The sequence below is a fragment of the Cervus elaphus genome, chromosome 18, assembly GCF_910594005.1.
Source record: "Cervus elaphus chromosome 18, mCerEla1.1, whole genome shotgun sequence".
NCBI lineage: Eukaryota > Metazoa > Chordata > Mammalia > Artiodactyla > Cervidae > Cervus > Cervus elaphus.
In genome coordinates, this window is record NC_057832.1 from 117,741,839 (window position 1) to 117,752,498 (window position 10,660).

Here is a 10,660-nt window from a genome sequence, read left to right on the forward strand (position 1 = left end):
CATAATTTTTCTTTTTAGAAATTGGTTGGATAAAGCAGGAAGGATATGGAAGATTTGAGCAAACCATTTCACAAAATTGGGTTGACTGGTGAATAGCTAGAATGTTGCACCACAGGACTACAGAATATTCCTTTTCAAATATACATAAAACAGTTTAAAAAATTGACCTTATACTAAGCCCGAGAGCAAGTTTAAACAAACTTAAAATTATTAGAATTATGTAGAGTATGTTTTCTGGCCCTACTTTAGATTTAAGCTAGAAGCAAATAACAAAAAATGAAAAATTCTTATATATTAGAAAAGGATTATTCTCCTGAATAATCTGTGTCAATGAGGAATTCATAATAAATATTTTGAACTGAACTATAAGTACCACGTATCAAAACTTGTAGGATTAAGCTAAATTAATACTTAAAAATGGGTAGGCCTAAGTGAGTACAAAAAAAGGTAAGGCTGAGAATTTACAAAGAGGACAATAGAGGAAATCCCCCCAAAGGTTAAAGAGATGTACAGGCAAGAGAAATCGGGAGATACAGTTGCACCCATGGCTGATTCATGTTGATGTATGGCAAAAACCATCACAATATTGTGAAGCAATTATCCTCCAATTAAATTAATTTTAAAAAAGAGTAGAAATTACTGAAATAGGATACACACAAATATATATAGGGCCTTCCCTAGACAGCATACTAAAAAGCAGAGACATGATTTTGCTGACAAAGGTATGTATAGTCAAGGCTATGGTTTTCCCAGTAGTCACATACGGATATGACAGTTGGACCATCAAGAAAGCTGAGCGCCAAACAATTGATGCTTTCATACTGTGGTGTTGGAGAAGACTCTTGAGGGTCCCTTGGACTGCAAGAAAATCCAACCAGTCCATCCTAAAGGAAATCAGTTCCTAAATATTCACTGGAAGGACTGATGCTGAAACTGAAGCTCCAATACTTTGGCCACCTGATGCAAAGAGCCGGCTCACTGGAAAAGACCTTGATGCTGGGAAAAATTGAGGGCAGGAGAAGGGGATGACAGAGGGTGAGATGGTTGGGTGGCATCACCAACTCAATGGACAGGAGTTTGAGCAAACTCCGGGACATAGTGAAGGACAGCTGGTATGCTGCAGTCCATGGAGTTGCAGAGTTGGACATGACTTAGTGACTGAACAACACAAATAGATATAATTAAGAAAGCCAGAAATTTTGGTTTTAACAAAACTAATAAAATTAACCAGTTTGTGGCGTGATTCATCACTTAAAAAAAAAAAAAAAAAAGGCAGAAATCACCCATCTCAAGAAGGAAAGAGTTGATGTCACTGCAGATTCTGGTATAGGCTTTATGAAGATAAAGATATTGCAAACTTTGCCAAAAATTTGAAAACTCAAACAACTTCCACAGGAATACAACTTACCAAGAGAGACTTAGGAAGACATAGCAAACCTGACTAGTCTCACGCCGTTGGAAAAATTGCATTGGTGATCAAACACCTTCCCCAAAATGATAGACCTAGAAAGCTTCACTGGTAAGTTCTACCTCATTTAAGGAGGTTATTTCAGTAATATGTAAAGTATTCCAAGAAACAAAAATATAGAATACTTGGACTCATTTTGTAAAACTAGCATAATCTTGAAACCAGAACTTGAGAAGAACAGTACAAGAGAGGAAAGTCACAGGCTGATTTCCAAAAATGTTCAAGGAAGCAAAAATCTCAGAGTATTATCCAACAATGCAGCAGTTTATAAAAAGAAAGAAACATCACGACTGAGTTGGGTTTATTGCAGAGATACACAGATGGTTTTAACATTTGGAAATCACTAGTCATAACCCATCATAATAAGAAAGGTCACATGATCAATAGCTGCCTAAAGATCATTGATAAGAGTCTACATCCATAAATACTCTAAGCAGACTGGGCTTCCCAGGTGGTACTAGTGGTAAGGAACCTGCCTACCAACTCAGGAGACGTAGGGGACATGGGTTCAAGCCCTGGGTCAGGAAGAGAGGAAGGCATGGCAATACTCCAATATTCTTGCCTGGAGAATCCCATGGACGGGGGGCCTGGGCCATGGAGTGGCAAAGAGTCGGACACAATTGAAACACTTAGTTATGGACACGACTTAGCACATACAAGTCGTGCAAAGTGAGGACGGACAACACTTAGAGCAGAGAAGATGGAGTGTCGGGTCCAAGCCGGGTGGACACAGATGCTCCAGGACGAGGAAAGAATGTTTCTAACTTCCTTCCTATAATAATATGATATCCTTTCAAAAGGACATTGCTTTATTTGATAAAGATTATCTACCCCCAAAAAGGGGGGGATCTTACAGCAAACATAATGCATAATGATGACATATTGAACAAGAAAAGAAGGCTGACTTTCACACTGTGACTCAGCACTGCAGTGGATGTCCCAGGCAGGACAGTGAGCAAAGAGGAGGTTTGGAGACTCAGAAAACAAACAGGAGTCGTTTCTCACAAGTGACAGGACTCTACACATAGACAGTTGAAAAAGAATCTATAGATAACCTATTAAAATTAATGAGAGTTTATAAGGTAACTGGCTAAAGACCAGTACATGAAATGTTGTATTTGCATGTACCAACAGCTGGCATTTAGAAAAAAATTTTTAACTTTAGTAAAAAATTCAAATATCTAGGAATAAATCCATCAAAGATTTATATGGTGAAAACTGCTGAGCACTTTTTATGAGTTCCTTCATTCCTCACAACAGTTTAGATAGCTGTAAATACTATTATCTCATTCTTATTTTATAAATGAGGAAACTGAAACACAGAGAGGTTAATAAACTTGCTCAAGGTCACACAGCCACCAGGGGATGGAGTTGTGCTGGGAGCTTGGGTTATCTGGCTTCAGAGCAAAGTTAGGCCTAAAACATCCAGAGCAAGGGAACACTGGAAGCTGCACCTTCACATATGAGGCAATTCAGGGAGGAAGAAAAAAGATTTTTACAACTACTAACTTGAACATTTATTTGTACATTATTTGTTGACTGTCTGCTCCCCACTCCCAACTGTAAGCTCTATGAATGAGGGTGGATACATATTGTATCTCTGTACCAACACTGGGTCAGGGACATAGTAGGGCTTCAATCAACATGTACTGAAAGCCTGGATAATGTTCTTATTTGGATTTGAGACACCAGAGAACAAGGGTATCGATATGAATACATTGAAATTTCCCAAGAGTTTATAGAACCTCCAGATTCTAATGGACACTGTGAGCTTACACCATCAACACTTGGGGTTCAGCGCTGTGTTTCTGTTTCCCCCATGTTAACAGGTTGTATGTGCTTAGTCACTCAGTTGTGTCCAACTCTTTTGTGACCCCATGGACTGTAGCCCACCAGGCTCCTCTGTCCATGGAATTTTCCAGGCAAGGATACTGGAGTGGGGTGCTATTTCCTTTTCCAGGGGATCTTACCGACCCAGGGATTGAACCAGTGTCTCCTGCATTGGCAGGGGGATTCTTTACCACTGCACCACCTGTTAACAGGCTGGCCACACTTTATTACAGAAAACAAATTAGGAACTTTGTTTCCTGGTCCTGGAGCATCTGTGTCCTCCCAGCACGGGACCTGACACTCCATCCTCTCCGCTCTAAAGGTTGTAAATGTTTCTGGCTTGGCGGTGATCTGGACTTTAAGGTGATGAAGGACAAGGCCCTAGAGCAGCGGCCCTCATCCCTGGGCACACAGATTCCATTGGTCTGGAGTGGGCCTGGCATTGGGGCCTGTCTGTCTGTCTATTGCTCTGTCAGTGCTTGACTCACAGGCAGTGGTGAGCAGAAAAGGAGGCTCTCCTTAGTCTGGGGTGCCTCTCGTCGTCCATCACCTTGCATGGGGACCACTTGCTCTGTCAAACCAAGGCAGAGTGGCTGCGTTTCTGGGAATTCCAGTTTAGGAGGCAATGGCTGGGATCTGGTAGAAGGGGCATCCGTCCCAGGGCCTCGGAGCCACCTGCAGGGAAGAGTAAGAAATTACAGATCAAAGCTGCAACCAGTGTGGTCCTAGGGCTGAACGGAAGGCTGAGACGCCATGACCTCGGCCCCTCCTATTGCCGAACACGTTGAAGGACACCCTCAAAGCTTCCGCTGCCCACACATGAGGTCATCCTGTGTGTGCTTCCTGGATGTAGGGTGAGTCCACGTCTTACTGTTGCCAGGCCTCTCTCCCTTAAGCAGGGCTGGATACTGCGGCCACCTTCCTGGGGTCGGAGGTTGGGGTTGAGGGGGCGGAGGTTGGAGTTGGGGGGGCGGGGTCAGCATCCTTCAGAGATTCTGCCCGGCCGGCTGAATCAAGTCCTAGGCCTCCCGCTGGTATCCATAGCATTCCATGGGCTGGTCTCGACTTAGCCGAGCAATCTTATCACGCACTGACTTCTCTCCAGAACTGACACTTCAGCCAGGCTCCTTCCGCATACCTGAGCCCAAGCATTCACTGTTTTCCTTGCTGTTCCCCCTGCCAGAAATATCCTTTCTCAATTTTCATGTTTTATTTTACAAAGTCCATTGTATTAGCAAGGGGCTTCCCTAGTGGCCCAGATGGTAAAGAATCTGCCTGCCAATGCAAGAGACACGGGTCCTCTCCCTGGTTCGGGTTGGCAAGATCCCCTGGAGAAGGGAAAGGCAATCCACTCCAGTATTCTTGCCTGGGAAATCCCATGGACAGAGGAGCCTGGTGGGCTATAATCCATGGGGTCACAAAAAGCCAGACACAAGTTAGCGACTAAGCAACAACAACAACACTGGTATTAATAAATCCCAAAGTTGTTAATAAAGCCCTCCAGTATGATTCCTGCAGCCAGAAGTGAGTCTGTCCTGAGTGTTTAATGTGACTGTGTGAACCATTTCACATTACAGTTCTAATCACTGGACTATTTCCATGCAGCTGAGGCACCATCATTTGTGTGGACATATTTTTACTGCTGGTGTTTGACTTGCAGTGCCCCAGCTTTTTTCCTGTTTTGAAGTCCCCTGAAACAGGATCACTGAATATGCATTTTAGGGCTCTGGACAGGGAAAGTCACATGGTTTCTGAAAGACGTTCAGCACTGGCAAAACATATCAATTTCACAAAGTGTATCATGTGGTATAGTGGAACTGATATGTTTCCCTTTAATTTCAGACCTTCAGAAAATGTGAGAGAAAGGTACTGTGAAATCCGAGCATGCTTCACCTAGAATTCACCAGTTGTTATTTAGCTACAGCTTGGGACTTTCCTGGTGGTCCAGTGGCTAAGATTCTGTACTCCCAATGCAGGGAGTCTGGGTTCAATCCCTGCTGGGGGAACTAGATTCCACATGCCACAACAAAATCCCATGTGCCACAATTAAGATTTGGTGCAGCCAAATAAATTTTAAAACAGAAAAAACTTAGCCACAGTTGCTTTACATCTCTCTCTCCATACATACATATATATATATATATATTGCTGAATCATTCATAAACATAGTATCATGGTATTTCATTCATCATGGAATACATTCATCATGATATTTCTCTGAAATATTTCATCATGTATACCCTAAGAATCCCTGGAGGAGGGCACGGCAACCCACTCCACTTACCTGGAGAAGCCCATGGACAGAGGAGCCTGGCAGTCTACAGTCCATGGGGTCACAAAGAGTTAGACATGACTGAGTGACTAACGGGGGACTGGACTGATACCGTAAGGACAAACTTTTCCATAATCATACTACTACAACCCCCAAAATTTAACTTTGACATATTATATCATTGCTTAATGCAGTCTATATTCAAATTTCCCCAGTGGTCCCAATAATGACTTACAGTTTATCTTTGTCCAAGGTTCAACTAAGCGTCATGCACTGCATTTGGTTGGCCCGTTTCTGGTCTTCTTTCATCTAGAACCTCTTCTGCACTTTTTTCTTCCATGACACTTTTGTCTTCCATGCACTTTTGTCTTCCATGACACTGACAATTATTTTTTCTCTTTTCAGTGAAGCATATAATTGATTTACAATGTTCTGTTAGTTTTAGGTGTACAGCAAAGTGATTCAGTTATATATATACATGTATAGCATATACATATTAATATATATATTTCAGATTCTTTTCCATTATAGGTTATTACAAGATACTGAATATAGTTTCCTGTGCTATACAGGAGGTCCTTGTTGTTCATCTATTTTATAGGTAGTAGTATCTGCTAATCCCAAACTCCTAATGTATCCCTCCTCCCACTTCCCTTCTGGTAACCATAGGTTTGTTTTCTATGTCTGTGAGTCTGTTTTGTAACTAACAAAGCTCATTTCTACTATTTTTTAAAGATTTCACAAATAAGTGATAGCATTTGATATCTTTCTCTGTCTGACTTACTTCACTTAGGTATGATAATCTCTCGGTTCATGCACGTTGCTGCAAATGCCTTTGTTTCATTCTTTTCTATGACTGAGTAGTATTCCATCATGTATATCACATCTTCTTTATCCATGCATCTGTCAATGGACATTTAGGTTGCTTCCATGTCGTGGCTATTATAAGCAGTCCTGCTATAAACATTGGAGTGCATGTATCTTTTTGAATTAGAGTTTTCTCCAGATATATGCCTGTATATTTGGAGATATCTCCAGATATATGCCCAGGCATGGGAGTGCTGGATCACATGGTACCTCTAGTTTTTTAAGGACATTGACAATTCTTCACAGGTCAGAGCATTGTCTTGTACAACATCCCATTATCTGAATTTGACTCATTATTTCTTCATGACTGATCTTGGGTTCAAGATGCTCATCCAGTCCAGGGGGTGCTGAGTGCCTTCCATTGTGTTACACCAGGCCTTTTGGGGTCTCCAGATGCGGGGAAGAAGTGGGGGAAGGAGAGGCTTCTGCTGAGAACCACAATTTCCGACCAGCAGAGCGCCCCTGGCTCATGGCGGCGGGCACATGGGATACACAGTCTCCTCCCTGAGCCTGGGGAAAGGATGCGGATCCAAGCAGAGGGGCCAGGGAGGGGTCCTGAGCCGTTGTCCACATCCCTGCCCCCAGGAAAGGGAGGGGCGGTGCCGCCCAGGGTGTGTGTGGGGGGGCACCTAGTGGTGTGGACCACTGTGGAGCTGGGGATGGGTGGCTACTGGCCCTCGTGTTGCGCAACCCCCAGCCCTGCCAGCCTCCCCGGCCGTGTGGGGCCAGCCGGGCGAGGGGCAGCCTGTGTGCCCGCTGCAGGCACAAGTGCAGGGGGGAGGCTCAGCCGCCACCTCCAGCCCCACCCCTTCCCATGTGCACGTTAGGGGGCCTACTGTTTACCCGCGGCTGGCACGTGCTGACGAAAGCTGGTCTGCTGTGGGGATCAGACTTCTGTCTGATGCCACGAGGGAGGGCGCGGGGAGAGAGAGAGAGACGGAGAGATGCCTCCACCAGGAGGGACACCGCAGCGTCAGAGTACTTGGCTGGTACGTGAACTTGGGCCTTGGACTGTGTGACCTACTCCTGGTGCCCCTCGCATGAGCTACATGCCCCAAACCTACACACGTTTCTAACCGGCAACTTTTCTCCTAAAATCCATCCCGTTCTCTTTACTCTCCTGTCACCATGGCTCTTCACTTGGGGCCTCTCCACCCTGGCTGCTACCTCTGTTTGTGAAGCCCTCTATCAAGACACATTCGACAAATGTGCCTCTGACCCTGGCCTGACCTTCAGCGGCAGCACGCACTTGTCACTCACAGAGAACTGGCCTGTGCCAGCCCAGTGCCCCCTCCCTTTCCCCTACTGACCAGCGAAACCAGCCGTCCACCCAGATGTTCCTGCCTGCTGCGGGGACTTCTCTCAGGTCAGGAGCTCTCAGTCATCCCCACCTTCCTGCTCGACGCTCTGCAGATTGCTCCCAGTCAAGGTGCTCCCTCCCTTCCCCAAAAAAGGAGCCAAACAGTCCTGAGAAGATGGGGACTTCCCTGGGGGTCCAGTGGCTAAGACTCTGCAATCCCAGTGCAGGGGCCCAGGGTTCGATCCTGGACCAGGGAACTAGATCCCAAATGCCTCAACCAAAGATCTCACATGCCACCACGAAGACCCCTGAAAAGAAAACTCCAAAACAGATGGATGTGCCCTAACCCACCCCCACGTGCCCAGGTTTTATATATCTGCTGACTGACTCAGCCCCACCACCCGCTCCAGGCTCCTGGGGCCCTTCCTACCCCCATCAGCATCGATAAAACCTCCTGTCTCTGAGGAGAAAACAGAATGAACAAAAACATCACTGGCTACCACTCACTGAAAGTGAAAACCACTCAGTTGTGTCTGACCGTTTGTGACCCTGTGAATTCTCCAGGCCAGAGTACTAGAGTGGGTAGCCTTTCCCTTCTCCAGGGGGTCTTCCCAACCTAGGGATCAAACCCAGGTCTCCCACATTCCAGGCGGATTCTTTACCAGCTGAGCCACAAGGGAAGCACTCACAATCATGATGCTCCGTGAGGACTTAGGTCGGAAAGATTTGAGAACAGTCCTGCCTCAAATGAGTTTTATAAAATAAGAATTAATGTGCTTTTTAATTAACATTAGGTAATTTCAGACCCAGAATGCACCAGGCCCTGTGCTCCATCAATTATGCACTATTCCGTTTCCTCCAGTGAAGCATCACTTTGTCCTCATTTTGCCGAGAGGAAGTGGAGGCTTAGTTAAGTCACCTGCTCAGCTAGGGAGAGGAGAAGGGCTAAGCTGGTGTCAGACAAGCTCCCCCCGGGTCCTCTCTTCCCAGTCATTGAATCACATCCTTTAAGAGTGGAGAGCCCTCCCTCTTGTTGCTCAGTCCTGCCAAGGGTCTCCTCTTCCTTCACTGGCCCCCCTCCAGGGAAGGTTCTCCTTCTCTTCCATTTCTTGCTTGAAGCTGCCAGAGGCCAGTCTTTCTGGGGAGGGAGGGCTGCCTCACCTGAGGACTCTCCCATGTTTGCCTGGAAATGGCTCCAAGTGGTCCAGGAAAGGATGTATCCCTGGCTGCAGGGCCTCAGTTATCATTTCTGTCCTTGTGGTATCATGGCTGCTTTGGTTTGGAGGATGGTTCTGGAATTGATGCTTTTGAATTGTGGTGCTGGAGAAGACTCTTGAGAGTCCCTTGGACAGCAAGAGATCGAACCAAAGGAAATCAACCTTGAATATTCATTGGAAGGACTGAAACTGAAGCTCTGGTACTTTGGCCACCTGATGGGAAAAGTCAACTCGTTGGAAAAGACCCTGATGCTGGGAAAGATTGAGGGCAGGAGGAGAAGAGGGTGACAGAGGATGAGATGGTTGGATGGCATCATGGGCTAAATGGACATGAGTTTGAGCAAACTCCAGGTGATGGTGAAGGACAGGGAAGCCTGGTGTGCTGCAGTCCACGGGATTGCAGAGTCAGACATGACTGAGTGACTGAACAACAACAATGGTTCTGGAAGGCAGGCTCATGAAAATGAACTGAGAAATGGAGTGAAAAGTGAAAGTGTGGTTGCTCAGTTGCATCCAACTCTTTGTAACCCCATGAACTGTAGCCCACTAGGCTTCTCTGTCTATGGAATTCTCCAGGCAAGAATACTGGAGTAGGTTGCCATTCCCTTCTCCAGGGGATCTTCCCAACCCAGGGATTGAACCCAGGTCTCCTGCATTGCAGGCAGATTCTTTACCGTCTGCTGTATCAGTAAACAAGGACACCACAGTCATCAGCGATTCCAGCCATCCAAAGATGAATCTGTGAGTCCTGAAGGCACCTGGGAAAGAGAACAATACCTGCGATCCAGCAGCCATCAGGCTTAAGCCACTCCTAACGGTAAGCACTGAGGAACTCAGGATGTGGCCCCAGATCGCCGAGATACACATGAAAGGAATGATTTCAGTGCGCCCAGACTCTTTCAACTTCCCGTAATAAAAAAGTGCTACACTCTTTAATTTGGGATATCTTATTTCCTTTAATGAACAATAATCTCTTGATGTTCAGCCTACCTGCCCTTTGTTGTAAAACTTCTAAATAACCTGGTTCCTCCACTTGCCTCCTCGGAGCAGTTTTCTCAGGGTCACTTGAGATGCTGTCTCCTGGGCTTGGAATCCTAAAAATTTCCACCAAATAAAACATAACTCTCAACTCTTACGTTGTGGCTGTTTTGTTTTTGTTGTTAAGTTGACAGAACTTATGGGGCCCATTGCCGCCACCTTCTTTTCCAGCCGGGCTCCTCTGTCCATGGGATTCTCTAGGCAAGAATCCTGGAGTGGGTTGCCATTTCCATCTCCAAGGGAACTTCCCAACCCAGGGACTGAACCCATGTCTCCTGTGGCTCCTGCATTGCAGGGGCATTCTTTATGTGCTGAGCCATTGTGGAAGCCCTTTTTCCCTTTAGCAGTCAGGCATGCAGTGATATTTCCAATACTGGCATCACCAGGGACGGTTACTGCCTGGATGTTGGGTACAGTGGGGTATTAATAACCTTGACCCCAGCTGGAAGCTTGCAAGTGTCGGACTCTGCCACCCCCTTAGAGGCCTGCACATAACTGGACTCCCAATGAGCAGGGTTCTTGAGCCCGTCCACTGCTGTTTCACCTGGAGGAAGGGGAAGGGGCGAGCCTCCATCTTCTGAGAATCAGTGACTAGGAGGAGAGGGGAGTGGGTTTTTCCATGAATCAGTGTTCCTATCTTCCACTGAATATCACAGGAACGCACCCTT